The sequence below is a fragment of the Apis laboriosa genome, unplaced genomic scaffold (assembly GCF_014066325.1).
Source record: "Apis laboriosa isolate Shangri-la unplaced genomic scaffold, ASM1406632v1 scaffold53_cov140, whole genome shotgun sequence".
NCBI lineage: Eukaryota > Metazoa > Arthropoda > Insecta > Hymenoptera > Apidae > Apis > Apis laboriosa.
Window position 1 is genome coordinate 2,067,441 of NW_025223656.1, and position 9,398 is coordinate 2,076,838.

Genomic DNA, 9,398 nt, shown 5'->3' on the forward strand with positions numbered 1-9,398 from the left:
TCTGATCATTTCTTAAGTCTTTTCTAGCAATCACTTCAAGGAACAATCTTTCCTCTATTGAAGAAAGAAAAAAATATGTCCTCGAAATTTCTCTATGATCACTTGGAAATTATTTAGATTTCCGCCTAACCTTGCATGCAAAAATCTTCGATAAGAAACTAATTTGACTTGAGCTTCAATAAAAATAAAAATAAGTTTCGTAATATTATATCATCAACGAGATATTTGTAATAAAATTGTCATAACGTATTCTATTTCGATATTATTTGTATTAAAAGTTTTTAAATTGTTTCTGTGTGTCAGTAACATTTTTATTTTATTTCCTTTAACCAACCATAATAATATAATTAATAAACAATAGGTCACGTGGCCTCCGTGGCGCAATCGGCTAGCGCGTTCGGCTGTTAACCGAAAGGTTGGTGGTTCGATCCCACCTGGGGGCGAATCAATTTTTTGTGCAATATGAAAGATCTCTTAAATTAGATGAAGATGGAAATAAACATAAATGATATTTTCATGACATTTACATTAAGAAGTAAATTTTTTTTTTCTTTAGAACAATTGTGAAATTGTTGCTTATTCAATATAAAGATAATATCAGGACATTAAAAAGGCAATTATAAAAGATATTAATTATAATTATGAAAGATCAAAAAAGGCAACTATGAAAAATACACATAAAATTGAATAAATGCTACCTAATAAGAATTCGTTACTTCAAAAAATCTTTAAGTTGAAAATTGATATAATATCAAAATTTTATTAAATACATTCTTCCTAATTTGGAAATATGGACAAAGATGTAGCAGCATAAGTTATCAAATATAATAACAAATATACGAAGATACTCTCTGTGTCAGTTTATTATGATTTCATGTTGTTTGAAATGCATAAGAACATATTTAAATAGATATTGTACCAAATTACGGTACAGAAAATATATTGTTTAAGATGGATTTTTTTTTAGTTTCTATTAAAATAAACATATTTTGAAGTCAATAAATGCATCTTTTTCGATATTTTATCATTAAAATCTTAAGAAAGCATTAATGAAGAATACGCTATTGAAAAAGATATATGATTTCATATGAGAATGAATGATTTTCATATAAATCTAAAAAAAAAGAAAGCTAAACTAACCTAATCTAATCTAACTTAATCTAACCTGAACTAATATAATCTATAATATCATTAAATTATGAAAAATTATAAGATGATAATCAAATTTTGAATGTATTAATAGATAGAGATCTTATATGAAGTTTATCAAACCATTATAAAAAAAAAGGAAATAATAAAACACTGGTGAATGAAATTATAGTCAAATATTATAAAGAGAAAAGATAATGTAAGTTTTTAAAAAAATTTAAAAAAAAATAGCAAAGGCAGAAAAAAAATATGTTAAGAATGCATCTTAAAAATTCCATATAAATTTAAAAATAAAATTTAAAATTAGCATGAAAGGAATTTATGTATAATTAGATAAAAATTCTTGGGAGAGATCTTAAGAAATGCTTGAGAAAGAAATTGAAACAAATGTTTTGATAGAAGATGAATTATGATTATTATATAAATATGATTATTAAATATGATTATTATTATTAAATAAATTGTTAAATCCTCATAAACTAGAATAAGCTGAGAAGCAGATAAAACAGTTTTCATTGATAAGAAGACTATTGCAAAGATTTGCAGATTTTACCCAAGAATGATGATAAACTATTATGATTATGGAAAAAGTTAGAAATAAGATAACAATAGAATTGAATCTATCCTCACATATATTACGTTGATATCCTTTAGTAGGAGATATCAATCTATTACGTTGATATTCTTTGCAGTAAGTTGCTTACCCCAGCGAATGTGACACATATATCGGTAACATTTAATAAACGAGTTCAATCAATTATACGAATACGTGATTCGATTACATATTTATGTAGATTGGCTTATCTCGATAGAATCTATATTTCTTGTGAGTCAACTTGAGGATCAATTATTGATAAATGAATTTACACAATATAACTGAACTAAGAGATTTCCAAAGATAAATTGAAACATGAAGTGGAAGCTTATCTTGAGATTGGACTTCTTTATGACACAAATATTAATAGAACACGTTTTTAATAGTTTTTGTTTTAGCATGTCCTTTTCATATAGGCTGGATTTGCGGAGACTCTGAAGAACAATTTTGGAATTGAGATATCATTACATAATCTTTCTAAATAGAAATAAAAAAAATTGGAGAATTCTGTCTAGAGAATAATAAAAAGAAGCGTACCGAAGAAGAAAAAAATATTAAAAGGCACAGATTCATTAGAGGAAGAAGACGAAATGTGTAAATGTATAGATCGAATATAATTTACAAAATGAATTTTTCTGAAATGTATCATTGTTTATTATATACAATTATTTATTTAGTTACATATTTATTTATTATCTGTTTGTTTATTTATATCATTATCATCACATATATTATTTATTTATTTATCATTGATTATATATCTGTAGCACGATGAATATTATATAATGTTATCATTATTTATTTAGTAGTATTATTTTATTTTGATTTTATTTAATGATCTGTTTTAAAATAACGCTTGCGAATATTTCTATCACTCTCTAAAGTAATGCTTTCACATTCTTGGCAAGTGATGGATCACTATGTTTGTTTTGCAGCCAAAAAAAAGTTTTATAATAATATATATATATAATAAGAAATGTCTGACAAACATTTATACATATTTTATATTCTCTATGAATCAATAGAGATGCATAAAAGCATTTTCTTCTTTTCATGAAAAAAAAAAAAAAAGAAAATACAAAAAGTAGAATTTAAATATAACTCAATTTGCGTGAAAATTTTTCAATTCCTCATATGTAAGACATTACTCACTTTTTTCAAATGAGTTTTGATTTATTTGATACTTCTATAATTTTTTATAATCTGCAAAATATAATAAAGAAATAATAAATTAAATATAAATTCTTTTTTATATTATTGTGTATTGAATTTATTTTTAATTTTTGTTGTTTAAGAGAAGATCTAATTCATTCAATTGGTTTCTCGCTTTATCAATAAAATTCTTTTCATTATTAAAGTGAATAAAGTGATATCGACTAAATGATGTAAAATAAACGATGTAAATAATTCAATAATGCGTCAATCGATAAATCAATAGCAAATTCAAAATGAATGGCTTTGGTTATGAAATAAAGAAAAATATAGATGTAAGCTTTTCAAACATGCACATTAAAAAAAAAAATTCGTACGAAAATAGCAAAAATTCTGGTCAGAGTTATATGATTAACGCATAAATTGCCTATTCGATAATCAGTATAAATTGAATTTTCTCGAAAGCACTTCATGCACTGATACATAATTCTTCTAATGATTTATCCATCAGATAAAATCCAAAATTTACTCCTCAATGACGTTAACGTGTAATAATTTAACAGATTCATATTTTTTTATGAACAAATGAGATGCCGATAAGAGCTTTCTGGATGCTTCTGATCGGAATAATTTGCAGTCTGAATTTGTCGATGAATGGCTAATCAAAGAAAAATATTTCGTTGCATTATTCTAACTATTCTAACTATTTCTTTGTTATTTTTAATTATCAAGCGATCAAGAATTTACATTTTGATTACTAATTTCACTGTTCTTATAAATTTTTTCCTCGAATCTTGTCAATGAATTTAATGGAATACAAATTGATAATTATACAGTATAATTTGATACGAAAAAGGAATATTGAGAGAAAAGTACATATATTCACAATAAAAATAAATAAATAAATAAAAAGAAATTGATGTGGTTATGTGCCATATTACTCTCGGATATTTTATAACAGAATTATATATAAAAGAAGATATTCATGATTCAGATATTCAGGATTTCCTATAATCACATCACCACAAATCATTATTTCTGAGAGAAGATGGACCAGTATCTTACGATACTAAATCAGCACTATTGCCATTAGACATATTTTAATAATGAGAAATCTTGGATTTTAGATACATGATTTGTCAAGTACTAAGAACCATTATAGAATCCATCCAATAATACTTACTTGATATTAAAGGCATTGATATTAAAGGCATCTCTTATCTTGTCTACAAATTATATTATATTGTATATGATGGCATTCTTATCTTGTCTACAAATTATGTTAATAATAGTTGTGGCTTTCAAGAAACGTGCACTTTACACATAATATCGATTGCCAATATCTATTGTTTAGGTATATTGTATATAGATGGTGACTCATACGTCTTTTTTAAAAAATGATAGTTTTTCATAAAATTCGATTGTTTGTGGTGTTACTTATTGATATGGTTAATAAAGCGATGTTTTCTTACTCGTGAAAATTAAACTATTTCAAATATCCGTTGAAGCAATATCTGGTCCCAATTCGATTTCAATTCAATTCGAATTTGCCAAAATTGCTACATATATATTTTAGTCTAATTATTGTGAAATTGTTAAGATCAAGGAAATTGAAAATTTTTAATGATTTTAGTCTAAGATTAGACTATTATTCATCATTGTATCAATTGCATTTAATTTATTATAAAATTTCTTCATTGAATCTGAAGTAAATTTATGAATTGATATCTAATAAAGCATTTATATTTTTTTTTTTGTTTCTTATTTGAAATATAAACTATTACATGGACAATATTATATTCTATTAGAGGACTTTCTCAATTTGACATAAAAGTTTGCAATGTTAAAAATTACAAAATTTTTATATTAATTATTTATATTAATTTATTTAATATTTCTTGAATCGGCTATCTTCTACATGCTATCTTTATGTATCTTTGATCTTTATAAGTATGGTCTTATTGCATTTTTTGTATGAACAATTTTACATGTACAATTCTTTGTATCAATCATAAGTAATTGAAATGAATCTAAAGACATTTAACTAAAGAATTTTCATGTTTTGGAGAATGCTATGGCCGCTAATTTTGCGCAATATTGCAAAGCGTATTTATCTTTACATAATAGGCATGCTTAGTATTTGCAATATGAATCTAAATTATATACTGTTTATTTTTCATAAAAACTTGTCGATCATTCCTATTGTTATCTTAACTTTTTTCTTTTTTTTTATAAACAATTGAAAGTAGATTTATTTAACTATATGTAATCTAATATTCACGGACAGACATTATCTATATGGTAAAGACCGATTTCGATACGGCTATGTGGACAAATAAGTGGTGATTTTTGTTTAGTAACATTGCACAAAATTACATGCAATGTAGTTTGAATAATCCAAACGATCAGAATTTAAAGATCTTTTTTTACGAATTTTTTAGATTGCTAATAATGGTGGTCTTGTAGGCGTGCGATGAAATCATTTGAAATGACCGATGCAATGGCGCATGTCAGAAATCTTATACATTTAATATTATATTTTGACTATATTCATCTTTATAGTAGGCTTTAGAATCCATAATTTATTTCTCGAGTTGAAAAAGTGATGGTGACTGGTCGAGACTCGAGAGAGATTCGATTTTAATTTGAGATGGTCCAAGAAAAATTTACTGCATATATGATGAATCGACTAGAAACAGATAAAAATTTTTTAAATGGGAGTGCAACTTTTATGTATTTATTATGCTTTAATAAATTCCTTCGAATGAAGAATTAAATTTAATACTTACAAATTCTCATATCATCGTTCGTCGTTCAGCAATAAATCTTTCTCGAAATAATAACTTGATCTTTACGCATTTAGAACAGATTTATGTAAAAAAAACTAATCATACTTCTTTAGTTTCGGATTATTAACATATATATTCCTCCGCCAATGATCTGTAATTGAAATATGTATTTTCGAAAGATTTTTCTTTTTTTTAATTGTGCGTTTGGTTGTGCTCCAGACCTAAATCTAATCCATGTATTTTTAATTGCATTTTTTTTTAATCTTCTAAGCAAATACGTTTCTCAAATTTAAGAATATTCGTCAAATAAACCTACGAATAGTTTGAAATTTGAAAAGAATGAGTTTGATTTTCAAATTCATATATTCAGTTATTCAGAATCAATTATATATAATATACAAAATTGAAAGAAAAACAGACTTACTTTAGAAAAGACGCAATTGAATTAGTAATGCTAACAATTTCTTTCCAAATATATGGCGAAAATTGCCGTGCTCTGATATTGAATTTTGCGGTTTCCAGAAGAATATCCTCCAGTTTTACAAACTGTCTGTTTCCTTGATATATCACGTTGAATACACATTAACTATGCTGTCTTGAAAAATAGTTTCCATCTTATAATGATTCGCTTTATTATAATGATAATACATACTATCTCTTTTCTGGATATATCATCTAAGTCTCCAATGAAGTTCCAGTTTTTCTGCTAAGATGACATCTCATACGAAGAACTAATGATAGAATGCTTGGAATAATAAAAAGTTTAAGTTGATTTTGCATATCTTAATTATTTTATTTCAAAAGACCAATCTACATTAGATTCATAAAGATTAATGATTCGTTTTTTTTGTTCAAGAGTTGTTGAAATTCTATATTTCTGATTTTTTCATGAGACAATTGTTTCGAATGTTTCTAAAAGAGATAAGATACACGAATTTGTTGATTTCACATATTACGAATTGACAAGAGAGGTGAATCTGTCTTAATAACGAAAAAAAAAAAAAATTATTAATGAAAGATGAATAGTAAATCTTTCAAATGACGCAAGTAATCAGCAAACAAAAATGAGCAAACAATTAGGTTAAGAAACATTACGAATCTAACAAATAAATTGAATCTTGAAAACGGATGTTAAGAATATTAAATATTGAAAAATAAATATTAAAAACAAAATTATGATGGTTTTATAAATTCATGTTATAAAACATCCTTGGCAATCTTGAAATATCTTAAAATCCTATTTAAAATAAACTAACGGATAAAATCGGCTATAAGTCTAAACAATCATGAATTATATTTTTATGATACATCAAATGATTAATATTTTGCCAGTTACTGTAATATTTTTTTTTTTAAATATACATTGTCATAATTTTTGCTCTAATTGCTTAATTTTAACTCTTGGTGTATCATAATTAATTATCATTAATATCTTTTCTTTTTTTTGCAAATTTTTATACATATATTTCAAATTCATGTTAATATTTTTATCGCGAAATAATATTTATTCAGAAATGAAAAACTTGATATAAATACATTTTAGTAAATGGAATTTAAGATATCAAGCAGATGATAATTTAATTATTATAATTAAATGTTTCTTTTTTCATTCAACTATTTCGGTATGAATTCCATGATGGACCATGATAATAGCATATTCACCAAATATATATTTTATGTACTCTTTAGAAATATACAATTATTATATAATTTTTAGAATATACAAATTATTCATTTCAAATATTAGATATTTGAGATGAAATCGAACCGAATATAATCATGGTAATCATTTTTTGATAATAATTTTGATTTTCAATCTATATTTTTGAAAAGTTTAAATCAGTTTTTAGATTGCTTTTGATACAGTAAAATCAAGAATTTTAGAAAAATAAATTGTAATAAATATCTCATACTATACCTTTTATTTGAAAACAGTAGTATCAGTTAACGATCACTACAGTCGCGCATCACTATATAGATGTCACTGCAATCAGTTCGCTCACAATTCTTAACGTCAACCATTATTATAAAATAGTTCCAAGCGCCTCCGCATTTATGATGGAATCAAGTTATAAATATATATGAAATCAAATCCAATGCAAAAAGTTCATTATATTGTTAATAGAATGTGATTGTTACTTATAAAAGGTAAAAGATAATATAAAAGATAATATACAAAAAATTATATATAAGCATATTATATATAAGCTATTAATTATATATAAGCATAAAAAACATAGCATGATTCTATATTTCTTGGTAAATAAAGATATATTTCTGATCAATAAATAAAAGTTCGTGCAAGAAATGATTCATAGATTGAATCGATGTCTGGCATTGTTTCAATATGCAAAATAAGATAATAGTGAAAATAAAATATATCACATTGAAACAATTTGTTTTTTTATGTTCGTCAATAATTTTAAAACTTAAGACACGTGCTCAATTTTTCAATAAAACATACATCACGTGACAATGATGTTTTTGATTATATGTTTCGAAATTAAATTAAGACCTATTAATTGTTGTGAACAAATAAAAAACTATAATGTTTGTATATAAAAATATTCGGTATGTGCAATAAATGAAATGAAAATTATAAATTATATCAAAATATAATGAAAAATAAGAATATTAATAAGAAATAGTGGGAAGAATACATCGAAAGATTATTTCATACACGTGCGAAAAAGATTCTAAACAGTATTTTCAATAAATTAAGAATTGATATTGCAACATTTATATTTATATCAAAAAGCTGATTGAGTATTCATTAACAAAAAAATTATTGCTAAAGAAGAGAAAGTTATTGCTTTTATTATCGAGTTTGTTCTCAAATAAAAATAAAATTATATAGAATTATTCGTCAAATAGAAATTAATCACATGACAATGCAAAAAATAATTTGAGAAGGTTTACGATTTTTCATTTGACAAAATAAGTATATGTTTATGCTGCTGAATGTTTCAATTATAATATCAATATAAAAATCATGGTTTTTGGACAATGTATATTTACAGAAATAGACAATATTAAACATTCTCAACAGAATGCTAAGAAGTATTACAAAAATTCATATGCGATGATTGAACGATTTAATCAAAAACTTTTAGCATCAATTCTCTGAACAGAAATTTTTGGTAATAAAATTATCATTAGGCATATTTATTTGTTCAACGATAAAAGGCACAACTTATTTACGATGTTACTGCTTTTCTAATTAAATTAAATATTGTAAGTATAAAATTATATCACGTTACAAATATTATTTTATTTTATACGATAGTGCATTATTTTATTTATATATATGTGCAATATTATAATTTTTAAACGAAATATTTAGAACAAGATAAATAACATCTTTATAATTCTTATTTATTAGATTTTTTTCTCCGAGATATAATTGAAGAAATTGAAGATATAATTTGAAGAAAATATTGTAACTTGTATTGTCAATACTATAATAATTTATATCAATAATTTACATCTGATATTTAAAAAAATAAATTCAATATGCTTTTAATTGTATTCGATTAATGCAAAATATAAAGAAATGAAAAAATTCAACGTAATATGATCAAATTACAAAAATACCTCGGCAACAATGATTACGTAATAATAGAAATACAAACATGTCATTAAGTATCATCATGAATGATGAATGATTTATCATGTTTTTTTGAATTTGAAAAAAAATAGGAGACAATAAAATT

The 9,398-nt window shown here is 24.1% G+C and overlaps 1 non-coding gene across 1 annotated transcript; it reads left to right on the forward strand.

Annotated features, from left to right (window-relative positions):
- Positions 1-369: 369 nt before the first annotated feature.
- On the forward strand, positions 370-443 carry Trnan-guu. The gene has a single exon. It is a non-coding gene; the product is annotated as a tRNA-Asn (tRNA).
- Positions 444-9,398: the final 8,955 nt, after the last annotated feature.